Raw genomic sequence first — 14,665 nt, 5'->3', positions numbered from 1 at the left:
TTGAATTGTAATGGGATGGAGGGTTTGAGCTTGAGCCATGGAGATATCCTTGGGCAGAGAACTGAAGAAGATTAAAATGTATTATTTGTTCTGAGCTATGCCTCACAGTGGTCATCGCTCAAAACCTGTGCAAGATGATGATACAATTTGCGTAGAGTCCATTTTACAGTGTACAGTGCATTCTGATGAATCCCTGCAGGACTCGAATCGTGGCGTTACTGCACGTGGGTTTAAGTGAGCAATGGCCGCCAATCCCGCCAGCTGCTCACTTTCCAACATTTTAGAAAAGTGGCGCGCGGCATCTTGGCACGCTTCGTTCTCATCCAAGTCACCCCCCCCCCCTCGCCCCCCACGAGTGCAATTCCATCCCTCCGAGCCAAACTTTACAACAATTTCAAATGTTCTTGCATGCCCCATGAGGGCCTCCCGGCGGATGTAGTCTCATCCTGAAATGAACACCCGTGGCTAAGTTTGTAAAGTGCCCAGTAAGGGCAGTCAAGGGCAGTGTCAACCCTCCTCGAATGACCTGCGATGTTTTTCGTGGCTCTGGAATGGGTGCCAGCCAGCAGTGATCCGCTAGGGCTCCTCTGGCCAGTTATAATGAATCACCTCAAGTAATTATTTAATTTGGCTCGCACTGCTTCAAATGACAACGTGAAAGTGGTTTCCCTGTCAAATACATATATACAAGGTGTTTCAAAAGAATGTTAACACTTATATGGGACGATCGTTTTTAATGGCAAAAAAATAACGGATAATACACTGTAACACGATAACAAATGTATGTTGATAGCTTCAAAAGGTCAGAGTCTCCAATTTGTTCGCCATCAGTTGTCAACACGTGGCCTGGAATCTTCTCCAGGTGGTCTCCAAAGCCCGGAGGCACATTTATAGTGGTATTATTGCAAATTCTCGGAAGTGTTCACATTTTTTTGAAGCACCCTGCATATAGACTGGTCCCCATTTACGGTGAGAGGTGAGTCTCTTCATAGAACGACCACGGTTTGCTCACCTACAAAGTGGTAACCATTTGTATTCACTCTCGAGGGATGAAAGTCTGAGACGACCACCGGCTGGGTTATATTGCAGGCTGCACACTCCAGTGCGCCACCCAGGAGGAGTTTTCTTTTTTATAAACACAAGTTGCACTTACGGTGTTCTGTGCAACCGGCGACTGAACACAAAGTGAGAATTGTTTAGCCCAGAAGGGAGAACAGAAACTCGGGATTAGAAGCCATTGCTGAGTCTTCATCGATGTTGGAACTCTGTGGGCAAACTGGGAACAACAAGCAATATATTTATTCCCAGCCCCCTATCAATCTGGATGCATGAATTTCCACATCATGCCGGTCATTGGGTTTTTTTTTAACCATACTTCACCATTCTGGGCAGTGCTGATTGGTTAAGTGGTTGGCCTGGGATGGGAGGACGTGACCAGTTTTGATATAAAACTAAACCTTTTTTTTATTTTACTAGGTAAGACCCACTGAGCTAATCGACCTGGCCAAAAATGATAGCTCAACCAACTAAGTGGCTTAACGTGTGGAAATGTATAACAGCCATATATTCTATCACTCGTCCCTGATGTTAGCTGTGGCTTGGAATCAAACTCGGGACGCTTGGTTTGTTGCGCAGCACTCAAACGACGATGCCCACTCTTCCCTTCCGGAAACAACTGGTAATAATCCAAAAACCAGTCTGACATTGATGAGACCAAGACTTAAGACATTTACGAACAATTGAAAAGTATTATTTATCAACATTATACCGTGGGGAGAATTTTTTAAAATTATTTTATTAATTGGATGGTGGCACTTTCACACCAGCAATACATCTCGTACCCAGCACGCTAAACCATCAACCCTTGCCACCACCGCCTCCCTTCATCCCCCCCCCACCCCCCTTCGTGAGGGATTTCGTCGACACTTTGGAACGCGGCGTGTGTCGCGAGGTCTGGCGTACGTTCACCCAGCGGGGGCCGCCTCGAGAGAAACTTTCATCCGAGCGCGGTGCCGCGTCTGGTGCCACTACGTTATGAGTATAATTGGATGTTTAGACACAGACAGCCGCTGTTTTTGGTTTGTCCGTCTCTCCAGGGGAAGAAACCAATCGGCAATGCTGAGCCGTCTCCTGCCACTTCTGCTCACGCCAGTGTCGATGTTGCTGTTATAAGACTGTAACTTTCAGCTGCTGGAGCAAGGAGCCCTTCATTATTTTCTTCCATCTTTTTTCTCTTTTTTTCTTTATTTAGTTCTTCTTGTCCAGCAGTGGCCTCACATTTCTCTGATTTCGTTTTCACTGCACATCTCCTCGGCCGTCGACCTCTCCTTCTCTTCCCTTCTCTCGCTCTCCGCTCCGGCGTCAATGTTGTCTCTCATTTCTCGTCAGTTGTTTTCGTGACGTGTCCTGCCCCATTTACACTCGATTTAATTTTGCTTTACCATCAACATCAGTTGACCCCTGCTATTTAACTTTTTTCTCTAATTTCTTAAAGTATCTCCGTGAGAAGTACAGTGAACTACTTTTGTGGCCCTACTATCCACAACTCTTAATATCCTGGGCTTTTGCCAGACATGTTCCAAATAAATTGCGTTATCCACAATCTCTATGGATAAATACTCCGCATGTATTGTTGATATAATGGGTGAAGCAATGGCGCAGTGATTCGTGCACCTTGCTATAAACCGAATGACCTGAGTTGGATTCCCGGCCCAGGGTTGACATGAGTGGCGAGTGACATCTGATCGAATCCCAGGCGCCTCCCTGGACCCCTTCGCCCCCTACCCCTTCACCAACTGGCGCTGACCAGTGTGGTGAAGTATCGGCAAACAACCCCTCAGACCAACGTGGCGTTAGCCCTCCATCCAGCAGTGGATTGATAAAGGGCTGAAAATTAAACTATTGTCACGGAGTGTACATTACAGATAATAAGATGAACACTCCTGTAATCTGCACTGTACATAAGTGAATTAAAACCCGAAAGAAAATGTCGAGGTCTTCGCTTGCAATCGTGCCAACAAATGTCCTGGCATCCCATGCATTTGACAAGGTCCTACAAAAAGAAAGTGACTTTTAATTTGTTGAAGGCGATCGCCATCAATAAAAGCACGAGTTTAATGAGCTTCCCAGGAGAACCCGAACCAAGGAGTCAGCAATTAGCTCACTTTGTTTAGATTCCTTCTCTTCCCGTTTAGCTCCAACACCTGTCATCGGTTTTAAATAGGTGCTAGGAGCTAATTGTAGCTACGGCAGTGACATTCTTGCTGCTCATTCAAAGCGAAAAAGGAGAGAACGATTTATCTCCCGGCAGTGGAGTTTGCCTTGCGCTGTTTGTTTAATCTGGCAACAAAGTATCGGGCTTAGGAAACAAGTAAAGTATGTCACCTTTATAAACAGTCTGAAAACACCGAGCACCTGAATGGTATGGGCAGCACTCCATCGCTCATCTGTACTCGGGGGGGCCCCGCGCATGACCCAATTCAAGGCGAGTGCTTTTCAAAGTAGCCGACGCGCTTTAAAAACTGCACCAAGTCTAAACACAGCTGGCGACTGTGGCGGAACAGAGTGAAGTTATTTTCCTCAATCCAATATATGCTGGCGCAGATTTATTAAGGCGTTTCAAATGCGTCAATGGTGTTACAGATACTAAACTTAGATGTCAGGTGATTTAGCGAATTCATATAAAGGTGGGGCAGCCGTGGGACGGTGGTTAGGCTACTGCACTTTGAACCAGATGACTGAATGTGATCTTTGGCCACGGCTGATAGCGGCGGTGAGTGATATCTGAACCAGTCCTGGGTCATCTCTCACCTTCACCAACCCGCACTGACCAGCATGGTTTGAACTTTGGTCAAACAACCCTGATAACTGACATGATGTGGAGCAGAGACTGCAATTTTAACTCTCAAACACAAGCAGCTTGTTTTGAATACATGTCCAGCTCTTTTGTCATTCTACTGCTGTACTGTTATAGTATAACATTTAAATTATTATACAATAATACATGTAAAAGGACAGACCTAAATAGAAAAATGTGAAAACTTCCCTGTGCTCTAATTAGCATCGTGGTGGCACTGCATTCCATTGGTGGAGTTGAGCCAGTGATGGTGTAAATTCAACATTTCTATAGAAGGACCAGTGGAGCTACAACGAGCCTATTGTTGGCCCTCCATATTCTCACGTACATCGTAGGCAGAGTTTAATTTCAGCTGAGTCTGTTGGAGTCGGTGATCCAGAATATGTATTCTGTGTCCGGTACACCTTCAGTATACCTTTCGCTATGGCTGTGCCTACTATGAACGTGCCTATTTCAGTCTTCCCATGACATGTAAACTATTAATGGAGAAGTTAAACTCTGGTCATAAGTACTGTACCTATGAACATGGTAAAGGGTAGGGTGACTACTAGGGGGATGAGTTGCACACGGGGCTTTCTGGAGTGTCCCCGTGTTTCCATGCACGTCCCTAAAGTGTTTTTTTGTTTCTGTGGAGTGGAGCAGGGGAGTACTGAGTGCATGGCCAAATGAAAGTGGCCTTGAACCAAAAGGGGAATGGTGCATTAACAAATCGTGGCGTATTCCCAAAGAACGGTCAAAGTAAATTTGGCTCTGGGTGGATGATTGTAACCGGTGCCGTACACCCTCCAAACCAGGTGGAATGTTTTGATTTGCGTAATTTATGTAAACGTTTGTATGTTTTCAGGTGCATGGAAATTGACTTGTGATTGGATATTTTTTAACTTCTGCATGGTATTCTGTTTACAAAATTGAGCTGTATGGCATATGGACAGGTTAGTGTTGGTATAGTGTTGTTATAGTGTTGTTATAGTGTTGTTATAGTGTTGTTATAGTGTTGTTATAGTGTTGTTATAGTGTTGTTATAGTGTTGTTATAGTGTTGTTATAGTGTTGTTATAGTGTTGTTGTTTAAGTCTTTTTGTGATCCTTACTGCATGGGTGAGCAAGGGCTGATTTAAAATTATCAATTGAAATGAAACACTGCATATTTCAAATATAATATCTGGAGGATAAAATGTGGTAAAGTTTGGTATAGGTTGACTGTAGCGATGCAATTCTGTTGATAAACAAATACCACTGCTTAGTAGGAAATAATACATGTTTATCAGAACGAAAATACATTAACAAGGTTTAATGAACTATGAAAACAAGCAGTGTGAAATTAGCCTTGAGTTTGATTCTCAACCACAGCTCACATCAGTGACATCTGATCTGGTCCTGGACCACATTTTTTACAAACTTGCCCTGACCAGCGTGGTGATGATGTATGGTAACGATCTAAATTAGTATTACTAATGATGGTGGTAAAAGGTGTACATCCATTTATGCAGCATTTGGCAAATTCCTTTGAAACATCAGAAAAGGAAATTACAGAATACTGTATCATATAATAATCTGTTAAACTTTCAAATTTGAAAAGGCTATGCTTTGTGTGAGTATACTGAAACCAAGCTGGAAGTCATCTCGAATACTTAAAAAAAGTACCGGTCGTTAAAACACAGGCCTGGCTCTGTTGACGGCGCAAGAAAAAGTAAAAAAAACCTATAACTGCTCCTCAGGACGCCTTCCAAAATCGATCATTTTTTATATTTTTTACTGCGGCAGCCGTTAGAGAATAAAAGCATAACGCACGATTGTGTCTCTTCTTCTGGGACAGATCACGCCGGGCCTGAGTAAGGGTTGCAGCCAGGAATGGGGATCATGGTGGCGGAGGAGGGGAAGAGATGGGGCTAGAGAGGGTGGGGAGCACACTAGCAATCCAGGATGTAAATGAGGCATGGATTGGACGGTGCACCGGGGTCTTGCTTTGGGAGGGAATAGAGGGGGGGGGATACAGTAATACCTAGCGGCAGGCAGCAGTGGCGCAACCACTTGGAAAACGCATTAATCATGCGCAGGGCCTGATGCGTTGAGCGCTCGCTGCAAGGCTGGGGATGTGTGGGCCTCGGCTCACATGGCAGGATGAGAGAGAGAGAGAGAGAAGAAAAGTTGGGACATAGCACGGGCCGCTAATTGAGATTAATAGTGGTGACGATGGACGCGGTGGAGCTGGGGGTTGTTATGTTCATCGGAAAAGCAAAAAGGGCACCTATGGAATACCAGCCACAGTTGGTGGATTCTTTGTGATCACTGCAAACAGGAGAGCAGCATGGGACCGTTTGAATTCGCTCACCCGATCGCAAGGAAGGCCCCACGGTGCTTGAGGTGCATATTGTGTTGCGCTGGAATTTTTTCGAAGGTCAAAAATGAAACTGCTGAAATCAAATTCTGAACGAGGTGAATTGTATTATTGCCCGCTTCTGTGAATTGTAAAGGGGCATTGCTTAATGATTGTTTAATATTTCATGCTGGTATCACTTTTAATAATAGCAGGACTTCATAAGCCCGATGAAGGGGTTGGTGTCATAAGGCATATACATTTGCAATTAAATGGAATTTGTCATAAATCTGACTCTCAGTGGTACACCGTATTTTAAATTATTATTTCAAAAACGCAATTATTCAGTTAATTTCATCCAACAGAATACCTGCTGTCTTCACAATTATAGGTTAGATCATCACTGACTTTTTACATCATCCCAGAATTAAATGTGCATAACATTTGCAGGATTCTGTGCAAATTTCATTTATTTTAAAAAATGTGGGAATTATTTAGTTTTGTTATCATCTTCTTGTAAAAATATTAATAAATCACCACGGCATACATTTCCAAGAAAGTTGAAAGGCATGTCCATCCATGGCCGTTGTGCCTTTTGAAGCAATTATGTAAACAGCGCACATGACAGATGCGTATAATTACACTGTAAGGCAAGAACGCTCCTACAATGGCAGCGGCTGTCTGCCGCGAAATTCCTTGCCCAAGAAAAGGGTCACCAGAGCTGCGTGCACCGCCCGCTTGCACCTCACAAACACGAGGGGGAAGTGAGTTGGCGTTTGACGAGGGCTGGACATTTATCACTGTCTCGGAGAGGGCAGGTTGGGGCTTTACAAGTCAGCTAAAAGAGGGAGAAAGAGACCCGACCCTGCGCTGGAAGTGGGGTGTGTAATGGTGGTGAGCTTTTGTCTGGGCGGGCGGGCGGGCGGAGGGTGGGAGTTCAAAATTACAGAAATGGGCCCCGACTGTGAAAAGCCTGGATCATCCGAAAGCAGAGAGATTGCCACCGCTGCCATTACCCAAATACCTGCTGTTGTTGTTGTTGTTTTGTTACTAAGGACGGGCATGTCTGTTGCAACCTGCAAGGGGAATGTCCTGGCATGTGTCTAAGCCATTTAAAACTAAAGATTGCCCCGATTTTAGTTGAACTGGAGCAACAACGGTGTGTGGTGGCAGGACTCTATATAGACACCGTGATCGTTAATCATCAGCACAGCCGATGTTGTTTTGGGGTATCTGCATTCCAGCGCTATGCTCTATCGGAAAGATTTGTCATAACCATTACCCATGCAGGCTTTATCGGCACGAGTTGTGTCTGCGAAATGAACAACAATGTTAGACCTTCTTGGTGTAACGCTTATCCGTGCCGCGCTGGACTTTACGGAGCATGTAAATCATTTGGGTCGTTCCCAGTTGTAAATTTATACACGGGCACAAAACCCCCGAGCCCTTTCGCAAATGCAAACTCATAAAGTTATTATCTGATGCAGACAGGAGTGTTTTAGGCTTTTAAGTACCCATGCTTTTATCTGTTTAAAGCAGGAAGTTAAAGAGTAGCTGAGGGTTAACCGTGCATCCAGGATGGGATGGTGTTTGTATAATGCTGTCACATGGCTTTTGAGTGTTCTGGCAGGTGTGCGTGCGAGATGCTTTCACATGCTGGTATTTGGATGGTGACCACGAGAGTGACGATGTGCGTTGTCATGTGTGCGACGAGGGAGAGCATTTGTAAAAGCCACATCGGACATGGGTGGGCATGAGGACGTTGTCCATCCGATTCGTGCGAGAGCCCCAAGCAGAGATAAATTGAGATGCCACTGTGAGGCGGCTGGGTAGGGAGTTGGTCCATTTCGTGTTTTGTTTTCAGGAAATGTAATGCAGCAAAGGAATTGCAGCTTCCACGTCCGTAACTGCTCACAGCGTCTGAACACAAGCTGATCACAGACGTGCAGCAATATTCTTACACCAGTCTGGCGGTGCTGCATGAGGATGAGATGAGCCCGGCTGCTATTGATATACAAATCTTACCGATTCTTTGAAGCGTGCAAACATTCGGTGGTCACGCTGTCAGCACCGTTCATTTGTTTCGCCAAAATGACTGCTGTTGAAAGCAAGGTTTTCTTTTTTTAAGTTTGTTTTTGTGTGCATATTATTTGCTAAGTTGGTGTAAAAATGAAAGATAAGAAAGGGAGCTGCTACTCCGCTCCTGGACATCCCAGGGAAACCGGCAGCCCGTTAAGGGATAGACACGGACTTTTATTGAAAGGCTTCAGGTGTCAGGCAAGCAGGCGATTACACTCATTCACTGGTGAGTTCCAGGCACCAACGGAATGATAATAAGCAGCGTGGAGATAAGAAAACTGGTTGTTTTGTTAAAGGGAATTTTAAAGAAAAGACTTGTCGCATAATCCGAACGTTTTGCATGTACGGTAGTAATTCTAGATTTGAAGCTTTCGTGACTGCAAGGATTCATATTCTTAGGTTTTTTCGGTTAAGTCACGTAGGTAAAAAATTCAAATTAAAATTAATAAAAATAAAATAAAAATCACGACGTTTCGGAGACAACACAAGCTTCCGTCTTCAGGTGGAACCGTCACAGCACGATAGCTGTATCAAGTAAGTGAAATTCCAAGAAAACCGTCCTTGTATATATACTGGTTGAGGGTGGGAGGAGCCAAGGCAGGCCCCTAGGTATTATTATTATTGTGAATAATTTTAATTTTTTACCTACGTGACTTTACCGAAAAAACCTAAGAACATGTACGGTAGTGTTGTATGCGAGGTGCCCATATCAAAGAACAGTCATGGTGCTCCAGCATGTTGTGACAACAACCGATGCAAACGCATCAAACATTAATGGAGGGGCGCTACACAAACACAACGCTCCGTATTTGTGAAATGGCAAAAGAGACGATGTTTTTTCCAAGAGCATCACCTGTATATTGTCGGGAGTCAGTCTAGATTTTGGATTTTCTACAAATCACTGTAACACACTTCCCCCTCCACATTAAACCTAAGCTCACTAGTTTCCGCTCCGCACTCAAAACTCACTTATTTTCCGTAGCTCACCCCACGACCCCTTAATCTCCCCTCATATCCGCTACCGTTACTTTCCATCTTCATCTACTCATTGTATGGCTCTCACTCATTCCCCATTCATTAAATCCATTCATCATCATTGACTGCCATCAATTTCGCTTTCACCGATTTCACGCATCACAGATTTGCCCATTGCGTCCTCATATATTTCCATTACATTAACACGTGCTACAGTATCGCTAATTCGGTGTAAAACGCCTTGAATAAGGCGCCATATAAATTATTTTAAGATAAGAATAGACATTACAACGAAAACTAAAAATGCCATTGCCTATCAATCCAGCTAAAAAAAGCTAACTCAAACCAATTTGTTTTAAAATTGGATTTCACAGCTTCCATTTCGCCAGCATTCTTGACATGATGTGGCATGAAGCACATATAAGCAGAGCTCCATTCTATGACTTGCTCCCATAAATAATATATAAAACTCTCCAAGCTTTCCAGACCAATATTATCCAGGAGTATTTACTTAAGAAAGCAAACTCTGAACTGGTTTCTGTGCCTCATCAGCAAGGTCTAGATTTGTTAGCATAGAAACTTGCTGGACCCTCTTGATTTCTAGAAACTTCTCGAAACTTCAGCACTTAGTCACAACTGAAGCAAAATTGGTTTGAAACTAGCGAGCAATCGATGCGGATGTGAATTTCTATGTGTACCTCATCGCTTCCTTCCACAGTGCCAAATGCCAATCTAGAAAACATTGAATTGCTTCATCAGCAGCGCCGACCTTTCCTGTCATTTTATTATTATTACGCCAGTATTTTTTTCGATTCTTTTTTTAAACTCACACCAGATTTACTGTGACTATTTCCGCTGCCACCCTAAAAAATAACTTTAAAAAAAATCTTCCATACGCATAGATTACGTAACGTTTTCCAACACGTGTTTATCCTCCGAAGTATTTAATTACCAGTACGGAAGCCAATTGGTAGAAAAATATTTGCAAATAGTCTTTTTTCCTCCAGGTTTTTTCTCTCTCTCTCTCTCTCTGGTCTCAATCAATTCTCCCCGTTTTCAAGAGGATAAGTGCCTCACTGCGTCACAACTTCACGTGAAAAATGTTGTTATTAGATCATATTCACAACAGTCACAGCGCCTCCCCATTTTAGACGACGGACGGACCTAGTCAATAAATGTTCTCGACATGAGTTTGAAACCGTTAAAAAAAACGAATGTTCACAAACCTTTAGCCAATAATAGCCACCTTCGGAATGCATTGATGTATATCGAACTTTTTTCGCACTGTACGTAGCTAACCGTGATAATCGGAGGTGCTGGGAAGGACACCAAATTATGAACAAAAAGTAGTTCTAAGAAATGAGATTTCAATCTAGATTTAAAAGTGCATAGCTCCAGCAGCTTCCTAATATCGAAGTTCAAAGTTCAAAGTTAATTTATTAGGTATAGCCCTGTGAGCCATTCGGCTCTTGAATCGGGTGCAACCGCAATAAACAAAAAACATGAACAAGAAAACATCTTAAAGTGACTATGTGCAAACAGAAAATCCAAGAAAAGACAGCAAAATATTTCAGAAAAATCACCGTACACCAACGCTGTGCAAATATCCCAGTGGGATGCAAGTCAAACAACAACAACCACAAGACAACTTAGACTAAGGCCATCAGTCTAACTCTGTACTACAACAAACAAACATGGCCAAACCAAAAAACTTTTCGATAATCACCAAAATAAAGCCATAAAAGCAATGAAACAGTGGTCATAGGAATTGTGACGGAAATTTCACAATAAACGACGTAAACAACATGTACCACCAAACTCTGCAGCCATAGCTGGCTGCATGAGTCACTCGGGAGCAAGAGCCGTTCCAGACAGGCCGAAAGCGCGCAACAAAATGACCGTCTTTGTTCGATGGACAGCCAAAATCCGCTGCTGCAAGGATGACTGGAGGTCGCGCGATGGTTTATGCTCCTTGACGAATGGGGGCCACAGCCTCGCCAAGGGGTCACGACGTGCACAACTTGTATGGCGAGCTGCACACTCGACCGATCCACTCCAAGTCCTCTCACCTCGGCCCTTGTCTCCTTTAAGGGGACTCACACGGGAGCACGGAGCGTGTTTCTCATTTCCACCTGCCGATAAAATCGAGAAAATGATGACGATTGTTATTATTGTTATTATTATTTTTTGTCAACAGGCCTGAGAAATTGGGGGGAACTGCGGTGGCTGTACAGGGTACGTTGAAGGCCGCTTGTATTGAGAATCCCAACCGGCAGAGCTCAAGGCTCAGCGAGTTTTACGTTTGGGTTTTTTTCTTTCTGCGGCACGGTAGAATAATATTTGGTTGTATAAAGAGTTGCCGGCAAAAATTCACGTCACCAAATTAAAAAAGGAAGCTCCACTTGTAAGGAAGATTAGCACGTCTGCATCAGATTTTTTTTTATTTGTAATGCTTTTTTTAATATATGAGGGCAGAAATACAATGATTTTCCCCATTGCATGATCTTCTGGCTGTCACAATGCTTCGCCTTCTCGTACACATTTTAACATCAGTTCAGTCAAAAAGCGTTTACTCTACTTAATTAACTAAAAAGATTGCCAATAATCTTGTAAGGTTTTGCTTCAATACATCATAAGTGTGTTCGCTGATGCGACGTTTATTTAACTATATTCGTCCTGAAATAAGCAGGCTCCAGGTATTGCAAATATGTTGTATGTCGGGTACACTTCGTTTACTCGTACAGGGCATGCAATGCGCGTGACTCAGTGCCGCACGTGAGATTGTACCAGAGGCGCAGCGTGTACTCGTTTGGCACAGGTGACTGGGAAGCCAGAATTGCACGCCTTTTGCCTTAAATCTTTTCGCAAGCATAAGGATCATGCCAAAATGATACAGATGATCTATGATTTCACTGTGGTGACTGATATATAATAATATGGTTGACAATTTCCAAATGCTTTACTTTTTTCATTCAGATTTTAAGTTCGTTGTACAAATTATTTATCATCATATGCCAGCAGAGCTTAATTTTAGCCAGAGCTGTCTGGGGCTGAGCTCCAGAAAATATCCCCCCTCCCCACTACCTTCCCACTGTATCTCCATGCTCAAGCAGGCGTTGGATATCTCAATGGGACTAAGTAAGATTGGAGGCATTCTCATCACAGTAACAAGTATCTCCAAAGGACAATCACAGGAGGCTTTCCCTAATGTAGTGCTCGATGCCTGATTGAAATCTCAATTATGAATCGAAATCTATACCTCTTTGTTTACCAACACTCCGTACCTTAAATCTGCTATCTCAGATGATCTACCTGATGTTTGAGCGTGTTCCCACCTTTAGTCATGTTGTAATTCAAGCTGGGGATCTTTTTGCTACCCTCATAAGTATGCATTGCCAGAATGTTTTTAAAGGTTTTCATGTGTCTTGAAAGTTACTTGAAATTTGTAAAAAAAAAAGCAATGCACATGGTTTAAATGCGTGTAAAAACGTTACAGTTTTCTTTATTAGTTTTTTCACTGCATTTGCCAATATTGTAGTTAAATTAATGAGAATAATAAGTTACGTTTATTTGGCTTGACATCCACTGGTGGAACAATCCACTCCTCAATAATTCGGTGAATTGGCAGGATTCAGGGCTGCGATTCGATGTAATAATGAATAATATTTTCCGTCTTCCTTTTACCATCTAATTTGTATGGTTTCATATTTTTACATCCATGTATGTACGGACATTATTCACTCTGTCAACATAAATAGCAAAAACATTAATTTTAACACTTGCACTTTGATGCATATATCACGAGCAATAAGAATAGTGATGGATGATTAGATGGATTGTGGTTACAACCCTACCGAGCAAACGACATTTAACTGTGAGCAGCTTCACTCACACATCACATCATCATCAGAAATGCGTAGGCGACGAAAGCTCGTTGTGCCAACCAGAGTGTCCACGTTCCACCGCCTTGTATTAAGGCCCCTTGCACGGCGAGGCCAGGGTCACGACAGATCGGACGAACCCACGAGTCACTTGGACGGCCGACTGGACGGTGATGAAGACGACGGTCCAGATCCGCTCTGTGCCTGGATGGAGAGAAGCAGGGGACTGTGTGAGGGAGAGTCGTCCTCCATTGTTCCTGCGTGGCCCCAACGGACGTCACGCGCATCGCTTTGCCTAAAAAGTAGAAATGTTTATTTGGGTGAAGAGGCTCACAGCCAGAGCCAATAACGCACAGCAGTGTGTGTGTGCAGTGGTTAGCACGGTAGCGTAGTGGTTAGCGTGCTGCGCTACGAACCCGGGGATCCCAGTTTGATTCCCGCTCAACACCAGTGGCGATTTTCTGAACCGGTCCTGGGCCTCCCCTAGGTCGACTCAGCATCAAATGAGTACCTAGTGCGGTGCGTAATAAACATCGCCACTAGAGACACAAAGGCGGTCAGGTGTGGCGCTAGCCACCCACCCCCTCGTGTATTGTTCCGGCCTTCATAGGTGCTCGCTAACAGCACTTGCCCCAGCAGTCCGTTAAGGCGACACGGGGGAATCTTTGTCTTGTCACCAGTAAACAACAAAACACTTGCGCCCACTGCCTTGCGTACTTCCATATTAAAGTGATGCCAAACAGGCTGCTTGAATTTGCGCTCGCGGTATCTCGCAAAACATTCCGGACACAAAGGCACTCGCAACCATTCGAGTCGCTCTTCCAGAGCCAAACAACCACGTTGAACGTAGGACGAGAGCAAACACAAACCATTTGCTCCCCAACTGCTTCCACTGTGCCAAAGCTATCACTGTGACACTCAAACTCCATTGAGTTCTACTGCCTAGAGCTAGGTTCACAGTTCAAGTTCCCTCCATGCGCTCTCCGTTTCATTACCAATGACGAGCCCCTTCAAGTCGTCAAGCAGTGTCTCCCTGTTTTTGTGCCTCGTGGCCTTTCCCCCCCAGCATTCTTCCTTCCAGAGCACTGGCTCTCAACCTTGTCGGATAGTCTTGCCAATCAAAAAAAAAAGACGTCTTGCGACGCCTCCACCCCCCCCCCTTCTCCGCCCCAGGTATTGCAATGTGAAATCGGTATTTTTGTGTGTTGACACTGCAACGTGGTGCTGGTGTTCTCTGTTTTAATTGCACGTTAACCACTACGTGGGCTGAACTGCTGTTGTAAAACCCCCTTCAGCAACCATCATTCACATTTGAAGATATCGCACTTCCTCCTCCTATATAGGTCCCTCCAACAAGTGTTCCCGTCTGACATTGAGTCCATTACTGGTACAGCTCTTTGACCATCTCTGACTTTGTTCGAGTCACTGTAAAATATCTCACTGAGCCCCGAGTTCTTACAGTAGCATAAAATATCACCAAAATCTTAAGGCACGCACATTAACAACAGTAATGACAATGGGTCTCCGATGGGTGTTTTGGCTCGCGCTGAATGTTATC

The sequence above is a fragment of the Lethenteron reissneri genome, chromosome 20, assembly GCF_015708825.2.
Source record: "Lethenteron reissneri isolate LAM-NWPU_2019-01 chromosome 20, ASM1570882v1, whole genome shotgun sequence".
Taxonomy (NCBI): Eukaryota; Metazoa; Chordata; class Hyperoartia; order Petromyzontiformes; family Petromyzontidae; genus Lethenteron; species Lethenteron reissneri.
Note: the sequence above shows the minus strand (reverse complement) of the source record.